The sequence below is a fragment of the Macaca thibetana genome, chromosome 14 (assembly GCF_024542745.1).
Source record: "Macaca thibetana thibetana isolate TM-01 chromosome 14, ASM2454274v1, whole genome shotgun sequence".
NCBI lineage: Eukaryota > Metazoa > Chordata > Mammalia > Primates > Cercopithecidae > Macaca > Macaca thibetana.
In genome coordinates, this window is record NC_065591.1 from 89,099,039 (window position 1) to 89,116,694 (window position 17,656).

Genomic DNA, 17,656 nt, shown 5'->3' on the forward strand with positions numbered 1-17,656 from the left:
GTGGTTTTGATTTGCATTTCTCTGCTGACCAGTGATGATGAACATTTTTTCATGTGTCTGTTGGCTGCATGAATGTCTTGTTTTGAGAAGTGTCTGTTCATATCCTCCTCCCACTTTTTGATGGGATTTTTTTTTTCTTGTAAATTTAAGTTCTTTGTAGATTCTGGATATTAGCCCTTTGTCAGATGGGTAGATTGCAAAGATTTTCTCCCATTCTGTAGGTTGCCTGTTAAATGTGATGATAGTTACTTTTGCTGTGTAAAGCTCTTTAGTTTAATTAGATGTCATTTGTCTATTTTGGCTTTTGTTGCCATTGCTTTTGGTGTTTTAGTCATGAAGTCCTCGACCATGTCTATGTCCTGAATGGTATCGCCTAGGTTTTCTTCTAGGGTTTTTATGGTGTTAGGTCTTACATTTAAGTCTTTAATCCATCTTGAGTTAATTTTTGTATACACTGTAAGGAAGGGATCTGGTTTCAGCTTTCTACACATGGCTAGCCAGTTTTTCCAGCACCATTTGTTAAACAGGGAAACCTTTCCCCATTGCTTGTTCTTGTCAGGTTTGTCAAAGGTCAGATGGTTATAGATGTGTAGTGGTATTCCTGAGGCCTCTGTTCTGTTCCATTCATCTATATATCTGTTTTGGTATCAGTACCATGTTGTTTTGGTTACTGTAACCTTGTAGAATAGTTTGAAGTCACTAACATGATGCCTCCAACTTTGTTCTTTTGACTTAGGATTGTCTTGGCAATGCGGGCTCTTGTTTTGGTTCCATATGAAATTTAAAGTAGTTTTTTTCCAATTCTGTAAATAAAGTCATTGGTAGCTTGATGGGGACAGCATTGAATCTATAAATTACCTTGGGTGGTATGGCCATTTTCACGATATTTATTCCTATCCATGAGCATGGAATGTTCTTTCATTTGTTTGTGTCCTCTTATTTCCTTGAGCAGAGGTTTGTAGTTCTCCTTGAAGAGGTCTTTAACATCCCTTGTAAGTTGGATTCCTAAGTCTTTTATTCTCTTTGTAATAATTGTGAATAGCAGTTCACTAATGATTTGGCTCTCTATTATTGGTGTACAGGAATGCTTGTGATTTTTGTACGTTGATTTTGTAACCTGAGACTTTGCTGAAGTTGCTTATGTTAAGGAGATTTTGGACTGAGACGATGGGGTTTTCTAAATATACAATCATGTCATCTGCAAACAGAGACAACTTGACTTCCTCTCTTCCTAATTAAATACACTTTATTCCTTTATCTTGCCTGATTGCCCTAGCCAGAACTTCCAACACTATGTTGAATAAGAGTGATAAGAGAGAGCATCCTTGCATTGTGCCAGTTTTCAAAGGGAATGCTTCCAGTTTTTGCCCATTCAGTATGATATTGGCTGTGGGTTTATCATAAATGGCTCTTATTATTTTGAAATACTTTCCATCAATACCTATTTTGAGAGTTTTTAGCATGAAGGAGTGTTGAATTTTGTCGAAGGCCTTTTCTGCATCTATTGAGATAATCATGTGGTTTTTGTCTTTGATTCTGTTTATATGCTGGATTGCATTTATTGATTTATGTATGTTGAACCAGCCTTGCATTGCAGGGATGAAGCCAACTTTATCATGGTGGATAAGCTTTTTGATGTGCTGCTGAATCTGGTTTGCCAATATTTTATTGAGGATTTTTGCATAGATGTTCATCAGGGATATTGGTCTAAAATTTTCTTTTATTGTTGTGTCTCTGCCAGGCTTTGGTATCAGGATGATGTTGGCCTCATAAAATGAGTTAGGGAGGATTCCCTTTTTTGCTCTTGATTGGAATAGTTTCAGAAGGAATGGTACCAGCTCCTCTTTGTACCTCTGGTAGAATTCAGCTGTGAATCCGTCTGGTCTGATACTGGGCATTTTTTGCTTGGTAGGCTATTATTGCCTCAATTTCACAACCTCTTAGTGGTCTATTCAGAGATTCAACTTCTTCCTGGTTTAGTCTTGGGAGGGTGTATGTGTCCAGGAATTTATCCATTTATTGTAGATTATCTAGTCTATTTGCATAGAGGTGTTTATAGTATTCTCTAATGCTGGGTTTTATTTCTGTGGGATCGGTGGCGATATCCCTTTTATCATTTTTTACTGTGTCTATTTGATTCTTCTCTTTTTTCATTTTTTATAGGTCTTGCTAGAGGTCTATCTATTTTGTTGATCTTTTCAAAAAACCAGCTCCTGGATTCATTGATTTTTTTTTTTTTTTTTTTTTGGAGGTTTGCGTGTGTGTGTGTGTGTGTGTGTGTGTGTGTGTGTGTGTGTGTGTGTGTGTGTGTGTTTATCTCCTTCGGTTCTGCTCTGATCTTAGTTATTTTTTGCCTTCTGCTAGTTCTTGAATGTGTTTGCTCTGGCTTCTCTAGATGTTTTAATTGTGATGTTAGGGTGTTGGCTTCAGATCTTTCCTGCTTTCTCTTGTAGGCATTTAGTGCTATAAATTTCCCTCTACACACTGCTTTAAATGTGTCTCAGAGATTCTGATCTGTTGTGTCATTGTTCTCATTGGTTTCAAAGAACATCTTTATTTCTGCCTTCATTTCTCTATGTACCCAATAGTCATTCAGGAACAGGTTGTTCAGTTTCCATGTAGTTGTGCAGTTTTGAGTGAGTTTCCTGCTCCTGAGTTATAATTTGATTGCACTGTGGTCTGAGACACAGTTTGTTGTGATTTCTGTTCTTTTACATCTGCTGAGGAGTGTTTTACTACCAATTTTGTGGTCAAATTTAGAATGTGGTGCTGAGAGGAATGTATATTCTGTTGATTTGGGGTGGAGAGTTCTGTAGATGTCTATTAGGTTCACTTGGTGCAGAACTGAGTTCAAGTCCTGGATATCCTTGTTAACCTTCTGTCTCATTGATCTGTCTAATATTGAGAGTGGGGTGTTAAAGTCTCCCATTATTATTGTGTAGGAGTCTAAGTCTCTTTGTAGGTCTTCAAGGACCTGCCTTTATGAATCTGGGTGCTCTTGTATTGGGTGCATATATATTTAGGATAGTTAGCTCTTCTTGTTGAATTGATCCCTTTACCATTATGTAAAGCCTCTTTGTCTCTTTTGATCTTTGTTGCTTTAAAGTCTGTTTTATCAGAGACTAGTATTGCAACCCCTGCTTTTTTTGCTTTCTATTTGCTTGGTAAATCTTCCTCCATCCCTTTATTTTGAGCCTATGTGCATCTTTGCACATGAGATGGGTCTCCTGAATACAGCACACTAATGGGTCTTGACTCTTTATCCAATTTGCCAGTCTGTGTCTTTTAATTAGGGCATTTTAGTCCATTTACATTTAAGGTTAATATTATGTGTGAATTTGATCCTGTTATTATGTTAGCTGGTTATTTTGCCCATTAATTGAGGCAGTTTCTTCCTAGCATTGGTGGTCTTTACAGTTTGGCATGTGTTTGCAGTGGCTGGTACCAGTTGTTCCTTTCAATGTTTATTGCTTCCTTCATGAGCTCTTGTAAGGCAGACCTGATGGTGATAAAATCTCTTAGCATTTGCTTGTCTGTAAAGGATTTTATTTCTCCTTCACTTATGAAACTTAATTTGGCTAGATAAGAGATTCTGGGTTGAAAATTCTTTTCTTTAAGAATGTTGAATATTGGCCCCCACTCTCTTCTGGCTTGTAGGGTTTTGCAGAGAGATCTGTTAGTGTGGTGGGCTTCCTTTCACGGGTAACCAGACTTTTCTCTCCGGCTGCCCTTAACATTTTTTCCTTCATCTCCTCCTTGGTGAATCTGACAATTGTGTGTCTTGGGGTTGCTCTTCTTGAGGAGTATCTTTGTGGTGGTCTCTGTATTTCCTGAGTTTGAATGTTGGCCTGCCTTGCTAGGTTGGAGAAGTTCTCCTGGATAATATCCCGAAGAGTGTTTTCTAACTTCCTTCCATTTTCCCCATCACTTTCCAGTACACCAATCAAACATATATTTGGTCTTTTCACATAGTCCCATATTTTTTGAAGGCTTTGTTCATTTCTTTTCATTTTTTTTCTCTCATCTTGACTTCTCTCTTTATTTCATTAATTTGATCTTTAATCACTGATATCTTTTCTTCTACTTGATTGAATCAGCTATTGAAGCTTGTGCATGTGTCACGAAGATTTTGTGCTGTGGTTTTCAGTTCCATCAGGTCATTTAAGGTCTTCTCTACACTATTTATTCTAGTTAACCATTATTCTAACATGTTTGTTCAAGGTTTTAAGCTTCCTTGAGATGGGTTAGAACATGCTCCTTTAGTTTGGAGAAGTTTGTTTATTACCGACCTTCTGAAGCCTACTTCTGTCGACTCCTCAAACTTATTCTCCATCCAGTTTTGTTCCCTTGCTGGTGAGGAGCTGTGATCCTTTGAAGGAGAAGAAAGGCACTCTGTTTTCTGGAATTTTCAGCTTTTCTGCTCTGGTTTCTCCCCATCTTTGTGGTTTTATCTACCTTTGGTCTTTGATGTTGGTGAACTACAGATGGTATTTTGGTGTGGATGTCCTTTTTGCTGATGTTGATACTATTCCTTTCTGTTTGAGTTTTCCTTCTAACAGACCCCTCAGCTGCAGGTCTGGAGGTCCCCTCCAGACCCTGTTTGCCTAAGTTTCACCAGTGGAGGCTGCGGAACAGAAAATATTGCTGCCTGATCCTTCCTTTGGAAGCTTCATCCCAGAGGAGCATCTGCCTGTTTGAGGTGTCTGTCGGCCCCTACTGGGAGGTGTTTCCCAGTCAGGCTACACGGTTGTCAGAGACCTGCTTGAGGAAGCACTCTGTCTGTGCTCAGAGCTCGAACACCATGCTGAGAGAACCACTGCTCTCTACAGAGCTGTCAGACAGGGACATTTAATTCTGCAGAAGCCATCTGCTGCCTTTTGTTCTACTATGCCCCGCCCCTAGAGGTGGAATCTATAGAGGCAGTAGGCCTTGCTGAGCTGCGGTGGACTCTGCCCAGTTCGTGCTTCCTGGCCTCTTTGTTTACACTTTGAGCTATCCAAGCCTCATCAGTGGCAGACGACCCTCCCACCACCAAGCTCCAGCATCCTAGGTTGACCTCATACTGCTGCATTAGCAGTGATCAAGGCTCCATTGGCGTGGGACCCACTGAGCCAGGCATGGGAGGGTATCTCCTGGTCTGCCAGTTGCTAAGACTGGGAAAAGCACAGTATTTGCTCAGGAGTGTGTCATTTCTCCAGGTACAGTCTGTCATGGCTTCTCTTTACTAGGAAAGGGAAATCCACTGACCCCTTGTGCTTCCTGGGTAAGGTGATGCCCTGCCCTGCTGCAGCTCGCCCTCTGTGGGCTGCACCCACTGTCCATCCAGTCCCAGTGAGATGAACCAGGTATCTGAGTTGGAAATGCAGAAATCACCGGTCGTCTTCATCGATCTTCCCGGGAGCTGCCGACCAAAGTTGTTCCTATTTGGCCATCTTGGAAGCAACCCAGTATCCCAAAGGTTTTGATAACTTCTTTCACTCTTAACATTCATTTCAAAGAAGTTTTAAATTTACATCATGATTTCATTGTTACCCAAAAATCATTCTGTAGCAGATTAATTTTCATGTATTCGTGTACTTTTGGGGTTCCTTTAGGACTTGATTCCTCATTTTATTCTACTGTGGTCTGAGAAGATACTTGATTTATTTCAGTTTTTAAAAATTTATTGAGACTTGTTTTGTGGCCTATTATATGGTATATCTTGGAGAATGTTCCACGTGCTGATGAGAAGAATGTGTATTCTGCAGTTCTCTAAGAATGTTCTGTAAATATTTGTTAGGTCCATTTCTTCTAGAGTGTAGTTTAATTTCATTTTCTCTTTGTTGACTTTGTCTTAATCTGTCTAGTGTAGTCAGTAGAGTTTAGAAGTCTTCCACTATTATGGGTTTTGCTGTCTATCTATTTTGTTATGTCTAGTAGTAGTAATTGTTTAATGAATCCAGAGTTACTTGCATATATATTTAGGATTTTAATATCTTCTTGTTGGATTGATCATTTTATCATTATATAATGACTTTATTTGTCTTTACTGTTTTTGCTCTAAAGTCTGTTTTATCTGATACAAGAATAGCTAATTCTGCTTGTTTTGGTTTCCATTATTTTCTACTTCTTAACTTTGAGTCTGTAAGAACTCTTACATGTTAGGTGTGTCTTGAAGGTGCAGATATTTGATTTGTGATTTTAAAAAATTAATTCTGTCAATCTGTGTCTTTTAAGTGGAGCATTTAGACCAATTACATTCAAAATTAATATTGAGACGTGAGATACTATTTCAGTCATTATGTTGATAACTATTTTGTTTAACTCACTATCTTACTGTTTTATAGAACCAGTGAGTTTTATACTTCCAAGTGGTTCTACTCTGGAGCATATTGATCTTTTGTTTCAAGATTTAGAACTACTTTAAGCATTTCATTTAGGGTTGGTCTGGTACTGGCAAATTCCCTCAGCATTTGCTTGTCTGAAAAATAATTTATTTCTCCTTCATTTATGAAATTTAGTTTTGCCAGATACAAAATTATTGGCTGACATTTTTCTCTGCATAAAGATGCTAAAGATAAAGATAGGACCCCAGTCCTTTCTGGATTGGAAGGCCTCTGCTGAGAAATCTGCTGCTAGTCTGAAAGGTTTTCCTTTGTAGGTTATCTGATGTTTTTGTCTCACTCGTCTTAGAATTCTTTCCTTCATGTTAACTTTAGATGTGATGAATATATGCCTTGGTGATATCTTTTTGCAACAAATCTCCTAGGAGTTCTTTGAGCTTCTTGTATTTGAATATCTAGATTTCTAGCAAGGCCAGGGAAGTTTTCCTCAAAGAAATTTTCCAAACATTTGCTGTTTCTTTTCCCTCAGTAATAGCAATTATGCTTAGGTTTGGCCATTTTACCTAATTCCATATTTTTGGAGACTTTGTATATTTTAATTCTTTTCAAAAATTGTATTTGGGTTAATTTGAATGCCTTGTCTTTAAGCTCTGAAATTATTTATTCTACTTGGCCTAATCTATTGTTAAAACTTTCTACTGCATCTAGTAATTACCCAGATGTGTCTTTCATTTCTGGAAGTTCTGATTTTCCTTTTTAATATCTGTCTCTTTAGAAAGTCTTTCATTCATGTACCTAATTGCTTTTTAAAATTTCTTTATGTTTTCACTTGTGAGTAACTTAAAAATCAACCTTTTGAATTCTTTATCTGGTACTTCAAAGATTTCCTCTTGGTTTGGATTCCTTGTTGGAGAGCTAGTGTGATATTTTGAGGGGTGTTATAGAACATTGTTTCTTTGATATTTCCAGAAATATTTTTGATTTCTTCTCATTTGGGTAGACTGTTCTAATTATTTTTAATTTTATATTTCATTCAACTGTATTTTAAATTTTTGAATTCCTCTTGATATAACTTTAATGTTCATACTTAATTGCAACCTAATTCAGCAATGGGTGCTTTCAGGGGTGAAGACTTTGTATGTTTGTTTTTTGGTTATAGAGAGTCTCTTTATAATGGCTTTCTTAGGTGCTGTTTATAGTCACAATGTACTTGGTGTGTATGCAGTTTTAACTGTGTGTCCTGTGGAGTTGGAATGGCAAAGGTCTCATTAAGCTTATCTCTTTCTCCAATGATGTGAACTTTTTTCTTTCTTTATTTTTCCTTCAGTGTTTTCTTCACTAGGTTTAACGGTTTAGACTTCAGGCCGGTAGGATTGTCCATGGGTAAAAACCAGCTGTAACTAAAGCAGATTGGTAAATGGAATATCCAAAGTGGGCAGATGTCCCAGCCTTGACAGAGGTAGCTGGAGGAATATCAGTGGAAGTGAGGAAGCCACCTCAGCTCACCCTGCCAGATCAGCAGGAAAGCAATTCACCTCCCAGTCACACTCCTGACTCCGTGTTCTGGCTATTCAGATCAGACAGAAACCTCTTTTCATCTGGAGGAATGCTATTATTTCATTATAGAGGGATTGTGACTCTACCCTTCATGCAAGCCAGAACCTTGAGGATCCTCCTTCTGTGGGAATACAGTCACCCTGAAGTGTTCCAGAAAGGCTGTTTACAGGTGTATCTATGCCCAGTTCCCATGCAAGAAGCCCCAGCTCTTTCTGCAATGGTGGTCAAGGGGAAGAAGTCCCCTTCTGCAAGGCCCTTCACAGAGTGAGGCTGCCTGACTGTTGGTGTAGAGCCACACCCTTTCCCCACTGACCTCAGCACTGCCCCTGTGCCTCTCAAAGAAAAACTTTCTGCAAGTGGAACTTTCTGAGACTCTGGATTGTTTTGTTTCACAAGATGTTTCCTTGATATGATACAACTCCCCATCCCCTAGGAGCAGGAGTACCTGAGGACCAGACTACTGTTATTCATGCTGCTTTTCTGGGTCTAGCTGCCCAGTAAGGCTGCCACACTCCAGGCCTGTGACGGGGGAATGTCTGTAAGGGATCCAATAATGTGACCTGTCTTCAAGTCTCCCAGCAGAGGATACCAAGCTTGATATGCCAAGAGGATATCAGAGCTCTAATAGGGGTGGCAGGGAAGTGACGCAGACTCTGAGATTTACTTTTTTATAAATAACCTTATTGTGTTGGCTTTCTCAAATGTCATTTGTAGTAGTAATGAACTAGTAACATGGACAGACTCAGGGCCTGCTGTTTAGTCTGGGTGATGCAGACAATGGTGATAGCTGAGGTCATGCACAAGTTTTCTCCTTTCTGGGTGTTGTGTTATTCTGTCTACGGATGCTGTAAAGGACTGTATAGCTTGGCCTCCAGCCAGGAGGTGGTACTTGCAAAAGTTCACCAGCTGCAGTAGTAGCAGTGGGATGTGTGCTTGCGTTATGTTACCCGGGGGAGGTACTCTGGTGTCTTACACAATAGGCAGGGCCATAGAGCTCCCAAAAGTTTATGTCCTTTAGTTGAGCTGCCAGTGCAGGTGGAGGGGCAAAGCCAGGTTGGGACTGGGTCAGGCAAGTCGGTGCTCTGGCTCTCCAAATGGGGCATAAGCAGCAGTCTCAGTGCTAATCAAAGGGAAGTTCTCTGGTTACTGGAGTAATGTTCCAGGGAGGGGCACAACTGCTTCTCTTGAATGGAAGAGGTCACAGAGGGCATGGGAAGTAGCAGGTGGCAGTAAGCCCCACTCAGCTGCCACACATTTAGCGAGTCAGATTTCACATCTGCAGTGTTCTACTAGCAGCAGTTAGCTAGGTTCTAGGAAGTCTGCACTCAGAACTTGAAACTGCCCGAGGCCATAAGCCTTTCCTGCTGAGATGGAAACTGCAGCTTTCAGGACACACCACTCCCTGTCCTAGTGGGAAGTGGACTGTAGGGGTTACCTGTGCCCGTGTCTATAGTGCACTTCTCATTTACCCCTCAGTTGTGGCTGAGGGGGTTCATCCCCACTCAAGATTATATTACGAATCTCAGTTGGGAGCTTCTCTCAACCAGTGACCTCCTGTTTTAGCTGGCAAACTCCGGTAAGGTCACCTGGGAGCTAGATTCAAGAATGGCTTCTTGCTATCACTGCTGTAGTCTGGGAGTGCACACAAAGCATGACCCAACGCTGTTCCTTCTCATATACTCCCCACTGCTCACCAAATAGGCTCCAGTGCTGGGTATGTATAAGACCTTCCCCCAAGGTTTAGATTACCAGGTTCCTCAGTGAGAGTGTATATCCCAGAGGCAGTTGCCCCACCCCCACAGTCTGGGAATTAGTTTTCCAACTGACTCACAGTGTAGGCTGTGGCCCACTGCTTCTATCAGAGGGTCTGTAGTTCCTTTCAGTTTTCCTGTTAAGTTCGTGGGGTGCTTCTTGGAAAAAAGTTGACAGCATGAGTATCTGCACACTATTTTGTTTTTTCAAGTGCAAGAGGTATGTTAAAAATGCCTCTGATCTATCATGTTGTTAAAAAAAAATCTGATAATCAGTTCTTGATTTGTTTTTGAAATGAATGTGTTTTCTGAATAATAGTTCTTAAATTCCTGAATTTTAAATATTCTTTAAGAATATTAATTTTTCTGAAATTATTTAAATATGAATTACAAATATAAGCATCTGCACATGCCCTGAAAATACTTTAGTATTTCCCAGAACTATTTAATATTATTAAATAAATAAGATTTATTTAATATTATTAAATAGAGTAAAATACTTTATTTAAATATTTCCCAGAAACTGCTACTGATTTTACTTGATCACATCAAGCATGTTTAAACAACTATTGTTTAAATCTTGTATTTTATATCTTTTTGCTGGAATGAAGTTAAGTTTTAAGAATTATCACAAATGAAAAATAGGAAAATAGGATGGTTCTTAAAATATCTTCAAAATATTTTAAAATTATATCTTTATTTCTCCAATGGATTCTGTGCCATAGTCATTCTTCCAACATAAAACTTGTGTAACACTTGAAAATTTAGTACGGAAATGTCAATATTCAAACAAAGTAGGAGCTTCTGCTGTAACTTCCATTAAATAAATTTAAATGAATTTTTCATAGACTGGTAACACAAGAATCAGAGGCAGCTGTTGTTGAGGATCCTCCCAGATCCCTTTATTGCCCCCAGCCATAGACGTTGGCTGCTAACTTTTTATACCTGCACCATCTTCTCAGACTTGATGGGGCTGATGAGGGCCAGCTTGCCTGGAATGACATAGGGATATAATGGCTGTCATATTGCCTGTAAGAGATACAACCTTTGTGGCACAATGCACACTCCTAAGCTCTACCCAGTATCAGACAGACACTAGATTTCTCCCAGTGGCACATCTTTGCCTGGCTTTTCCCACAGCCTAACTCGCTTCCCTTATTTTCTCAACAAATAGCTTATAAAATTATCCCATCTCAGGGTCTGCTTTCCAGGGGGTCAGACATAAGACAAAATATAATATGCTTAGATAACTCTTGTTGTTAACTCCATGTTTCAAACACACTCAGACTCATTGCTTTTATTCTTGTTTTATCATTTTTCCTATGTCTGATACTTTAAACACATTTGTGATAAAGCAGGATACTTTTTGTACCTAAAGAGTATTTAAAATGAAGTTTATGATTATTTTCTGATCCTATTTCATGATACTAGATCTACCTGAGGAATTCTTAATCTAAATTGGAAATATCTCATGGAGCCAAAAGACCAATTATATGTATATTCTTTTACATCCCAAAGTTTTTCTGGTTATCTGTAGCATGTTACATATCCTTTTTAGATCTCTGGTTCTTGAACTATAAAGTGAGACTGCCAATGCCATTTCTATGTAATTTTTCATAGTTGTTGCAAAGATTATATGAAATAATGAATGTGAAAACTCTTTCAAATATAGTTAAATTATATAGAGAATTTTGCCTACTGTCAGTATAAAAGATAGTATATTTTTATATGAATAGTTTGATTCAAATTGAAATAAAAAATATCACTATTGGCAACATCACCGCTACCAATTCCAAAGCTTTAAGGAAATAGCACAGTTCACTGTTGTAGAAACAAGTAGGTCTCCAGTATTTAATTAGCTGCTATTCTGTGCAAGACTGTTAGATGCTTTGTGGAACTTTCAGTCAATAAATGGTTAATCCCATTCAGCCTTAATTGCTGAAACTAATTCTCCTCAATCTGACCCCCCAGATGTAATTTTAAGAGCATCCTATCTAATTACTTTAAAGTATTCAGGAACTGACCCTCACATACTGGTGCAAAATTGTTCTCACATTGTTTGGCCATGGTGATGGTTGTCGCTAACATACTGTGAGACCACTGAGGCATAAACTGCTGCTTTTTTTTTTTTTTTTCCAATTATACTTTAAGTTCTAGGGTACATGTGCACAACGTGCAGTTTTGTTACATAGGTATATATGTGCCATGTTGGTTTGCTGCACTCGTCAACTCGTCGTTTACGTTAGGTATTTCTCCCAATGCTATCCCTTCCCCTGTGCCCCATAACAGGCCCTGGTATGTGATGTTCCCTGCCCTGTGTCCTAGTGTTCTCAATGTTCAGTTCCCACCTACGAGTGAGAACATGCAGTGTTTGGTTTTCTGTCCTTGTGATAGTTTGCTTACAATGATGGTTTCCAGCTTCATCCATGTCCCTGCAAAGGACATGAACTCATCACTTCTTATGGCTGTATAGTATTCCATATACTGCTTCTACCAGCAACCAATCTGGGCTCAGAAAGTTTACTGGATATTACCCAACATCCAAGCATGAGTTCCAGACCTTACAACACATGCTTAATGAAAAGCCAAACCTTCTAGAACTGACAGAAAAGAAGTAATAGGGTACTGTCATGCGATGTTGGACAAATGATTTCTCTGGGGTCTTATACCTGAAAAAACTTGGTCAAAGAGCATTTCAAACTCAAGCCAATTGTATTAACACATTCTTCTTTCTAGAGTAAAATAAAAGAAAAGGGGTGGAGGGATTAAGGACTTTCTCTGGAGGTGAAACAACCCCTGTTACTTTTGGTAAAATACTTTCTGCAGCAATAATCAAGACTGTGTTATCTAAGTTTTCTGCATCAACAATAGTATGTTCATCAAATGTGTCATTCAGTGGCAAAATAATTAAGTATCTCTTTGCTATATACCAAATTATTTTTTGAATAAGAAAAATGAAACTGGAATTGTCTTCTAATAGGGTCTCATGTCCAGATATAAATAAGGAGTGACTAAATATAAATTCAGTATATATATATATATAAATAAATACAAATGGAAAATTGGAGCTTGAAATCCTAGCCAAAACAATTGACCAGCAATCACTGATAAGTAATACTGTAGTTCACTCCTTATCCTCAGTTTAATTTTCAACAGTTTTAGTTACCTACGGTCAACTGCAGTCCAAAAGTATTAAATGGAAAATTCCAGAAATAAACATTTCATAAGTTTTAAGTTGCCTGCTGTTCTGAGTAGCATGATAAAATCTAGTGCTATTCTGCTTCATTCTGCCCAGGACATGAATCACCCCGCTTGTCCAGTAGTGTTTCCATGCTGTCTAGTCTCGCCACCCTTTAATCACTTAGTAGGCTTGTGGGTTATCAGATTGACTGTCACATTATTGCAGTGCTTGCGTTCAAGTAACACTTATTTTACTTAGTGGTGGCCCCAAAGCACAAGAATAGTGATGCTGCCAATTCGGATATGTCAAAGATAAGCCATAAAGTGCTTTCTTTAAGTGAAAAGGTAAAAGTTCTTGACTTAATCAGGAAAGTAAAAACACCATATGTTGAGGTTAAGATCTATAGTAAGAACGAATCTACTATGTGTAAAACTATGAAGAAGAAGAAAAGAAATTTGTGCTCGTTTTGCTGGCATACCTCAAACTGCAAAAATTATGACCATAGTGCATGATAAATGCTTAGTTGAGATGGAAGAATCATTACATTTACTGGTGAAAGACATGAACAGAAACGTGTTTCAATTGATGGGTCTATTGGAAGGTATCCCCGTGGATACGAGGGGACAACTGTATAGGTTTGGCCCTCTAATGATGTAATAACTGAAAAATAACAAAAATAAAGTAGGATTTGTACATCAAAGAAGGGAATGTTAACATTTGGGAACACTTGTTAAAAGTTATCTGTATTGAAATAGGTTTTTTTTTTTTTCTTTTTATTCATGGGCTACAATACTTATGGTGTTACTTGCCTCTTCACCCATAACTAAGAACAAATACATTATCCTGGTTTATACAAATCACTTGATTCCTATTTACCCTGAAATCCATTTTTAAATTGCCTTCTTGATTTTTTTTAAAATTCCAAGTGTATTGATCTGTATTTTCCTCCTTACTATAATTTATCTTTTGAGTGCTTGCCTTCTTGACATGTGTATACAAAGAATCCCATTTCTTATGTCCCCAAGACCATTTTAATATTTGATTGTCTTCTTAAATCAATGACCTTAACTATCTTCAAATCTCCCCAAAAGCCCATTTTATTTCTAGTAAGTTTGTAACTCTCTTTAGTGTATTAAAGAATCTTGTAAATAGCTGATGAAACACAATTTGAGGAGAGCTGTATTCTGAATTTATTAATGAACAACTCTGAAGGAAAATAGTTTCATCAATTTAGGGTAGGGTGTTATTAATATAATTGAGTAGTGTGTCACTTAAATTACAGGGGTGACATCAAAATAAGTATTTCAGAATATTAGCAGATTTAATTTTCTTTTTTGAACCACACTGAAGATCCGTATGTCAACTGATGGTTGGAAGGATTTTCCGGCTTCTTCTTATGCTATCAAAATATGAGGTAATAGAGCTGACTGTAAGATCTTAGAATCTGCTTTATATTGACTTGGCTCTACCCTACAGGAATTGTGTGATTTCATGTGATATAACTTACATTGTTGAGTCTCCAATGCTTCACTTACGGAATAATGACGTATACTTTAAAAGTTTTCTGTGTGAAAGGTTGACATTTAGCACCCCCATACTTACTGAATTGACTTTGGTTAGTTGAAACAGAAAAATAAGTTGTGTTCCTAATATAGAACTGTTAAAGCAGCCACTTCTGGCCGGGCGCGGTGGCTCAAGCCTGTAATCCCAGCACTTTGGGAGGCCGAGACGGGTGGATCACGAGGTCAGGAGATCGAGACCATCCTGGCTAACACTGTGAAACCCCGTCTCTACTAAAAAACACAAAAAAACTAGCCGGGTGAGGTGGCGAGCGCCTGTAGTCCCAGCTACTCGGGAGGCTGAGGCAGGAGAATGGCGTGAACCCAGGAGGCGGAGCTTGCAGTGAGCTGAGATCCGGCCACTGCACTCCAGCCTGGGCGACAGAGCAAGACTCCGTCTCAAAAACAAAAACAAAAACAAACAAACAAAAAAGGCCACTTCTTAAAAATATACTTTATAGGTAATTTACATACAATAAGACATATCCATTTTTAGAGCTTGATAAATTTACCAAATGTATACATCCATGTAATCATGGTATCATTCATGATTTTGAACATTTCACCACTCCCAAAAGTTCTCTGCTGACCCATTGTAATGAATTCCCCTGCAATTCCTGCTGTAAGCAATCACTGATCCAACATCTACTGCTATAGATCAGTTTTGTATATTCTAGAACTTCATGTAAATGGAATAATATAATGCAATTTCTCATTTCCCTGGCTACATTCGCCCAGTGCAAGTGTTGATATTCATGCATCTTCTTGCACAGTAGTTTGTCCCAATTTATTTGAGTAATATTTCATTGTAAGGATATGACCTAATGTGTTTAACTATTCATCTGCTGATAGACACTTGAATTGCTTGCTGCTTCAGGTTATGAATAAAATTTCCATGAACATTTGTTTGCAATTCTGTTGGTAGTTATGTTATTTTCATTGCCATGCAGTTGTACAGCCCAGATCTCCTTTCAGGACAGAATGCCCCAGGGAGCACAGGTGACTGACAACTTCCTGATGTCCTACTTTTATATTTCCTGTAGTGGCATTCATGTTGATATCAATCCCCCATCTATTCCTGGCTGTTCCCAGCCAATGACTAGGAGTAGAACCATTGGCTATTTTCACCCATTGTAGGACTGCCCTAGCACGCGACATTTGCTTAGGTGTCCTCGCAAAACGCCAGTCTTTGGTTATTTCTACCAAATCTTTGCTTCACTTTCTTTTTTCACGGTGTCAGACCTGTGTTATGGCCTGAAACTTCTCACCATGTAACTCCCCCTTTACCTTTTAGTGTTTCTTCTTGTCTCTTGCACATATCCCATCTTGATGTTTGCTTCTCAGATAATTCAGTTATTTATTTTCTTTGGTAAAAACCTAGGAATGGAAATACTTAATCATATGATGTTATGAGTTGAATTCTCTGCAATAACATTTTTGGTGTTAAAGTCATTAATCTCTCTTTACCAGGCGTAGCTTGTAGCTGGATGGGTTATACTCTAACCTAACACTAGCTGTAAGGTTATACAGGCAGCCAAGAGAGGAGGTGGGGGCAGATTCTGAAGTGTTTGCATTTGCCTTTTGGGTGAAATAATTAGATATTTTCTTCATAGACAGCATACTAGTTGAAATGGGCAGGAACGGGCCACTTTTATAGGCCTAGAAACTGGAGTAAGTCCGGGGAGTAAACATTTTGGGGGTCTTTTGTTCAGATATTCCCATTCTGTGTCAGCATCCATTGTTTTACAAATTGCGGCTCTGACTTCGGAATAACACTTCTACTTTGTCAGACCAAAGAAGTAATAGGAGGGCCTAGCCATCTCTGTACAACCTGGGATTCCTTAATTGAGGATCATCGATATGGAGCTCCCTGTTGGGCTGGCAGAAATCTTTTCAGGTCTGTATTCCTGTCTGCCTTCGCCTACATTCAATTGTCGGGCTCTTTAGATTTTTTATGTTCAGTCACTACATGAAATAAAGGCTGGTTTCTAAGCTACCAAAGGAACTATCTCACTCTCATACTCAGTTATCAATTGCTTGTTAATTGTCTTCAGTTTTTATTTGCCTATAAGGCATTAAGACAATTTGGTAATAATTATCCAGTTCCATTTCCTTGATATTTAGCATTGCAGTCACTAGGACATGCTCCTTTACCACCATCAGCCCAGCTCACAACAGCTGAAAGTTAAAAACTAGACTATTATCTTCTGCCAGGAGCTCTCTTTACACCATGTGCCACGAGGAATGGAGTCTTCATTCCCAGCTAGTTAATAGTTAATCTAGCTCCCACTGGGACAGGTTAGGTTTTCTGGGACTCACACACTGGGAGGGTGTTAGGAGTACAAAGTTTTACTGGAGAGTAACACCTACGAAAATAAATGAAGCAGGATTGGATAGGGGAATATATCGGACAGCAATATAAACCTGAAAGGATCCCTGCCACCCCAACAGAGAGCTCTAGATAAAAAAATCCTCAAAGGAATCCTATGTTATGCAGAAATGGCCAGGCTCTCCTATTAATTACATCCCTGTTCAGTCTTTGGTTAGGTTCTACCCTGAGAAGAGCATGACCTCATTTTGAAAGTTGAGGCAGATTGTTAAAGAGCTACAGCTAGAAAATGTCAGCTAAACACACTCCTTGCAACTGGGTAATGTGTCTTTTCTTGAAGGCAAATCTCAGATACACATCTGTCTGCTACATAAAATATGTATCATTAATTATATAAGAGATTGCCAAACATTTTTCCAAAGTGGTTGTAACATTTTATAATCCCAATAGCAATACATGAGAACTACACTTGCTACATAAACATGCCAAAACTCCGTATGGTCAGTCTTCTAATATTAGCTGTTATAATGAGAACTAGAGGAATCTCATTTTAGTTTTAATTTAATTTTTTATGATGAATATCATTTTATGTGTTTACTGGACATTCATGTGTCTTTTGTAGTGTCAGTTCAAATCTTCTATTTCCTTTTGAATTGAGTCACTGATGTTATTTAATCATAAGAATTGTTTATATATTCTAGATACAAATCCATTTGCCAGATTGCAAATATTTGTACCCAGTCTGAGGCTTGCATTCCTTTTGTTTAATGGTGACTTTTGAAGAGTGGGAAAATTTTAAGTTTGATAAATTCAACTTGTCATTTTTTCTCTTATGTCCTTTCCAAGTAATCCTGTTTACAATTGTTTTGTTTTCTTTTAGTTTTATAACTTTAGGTTTATATTTAGGTACATAATCCATTTCTATAATTTTTTTGTGTACGATAGGAGAGATTAAA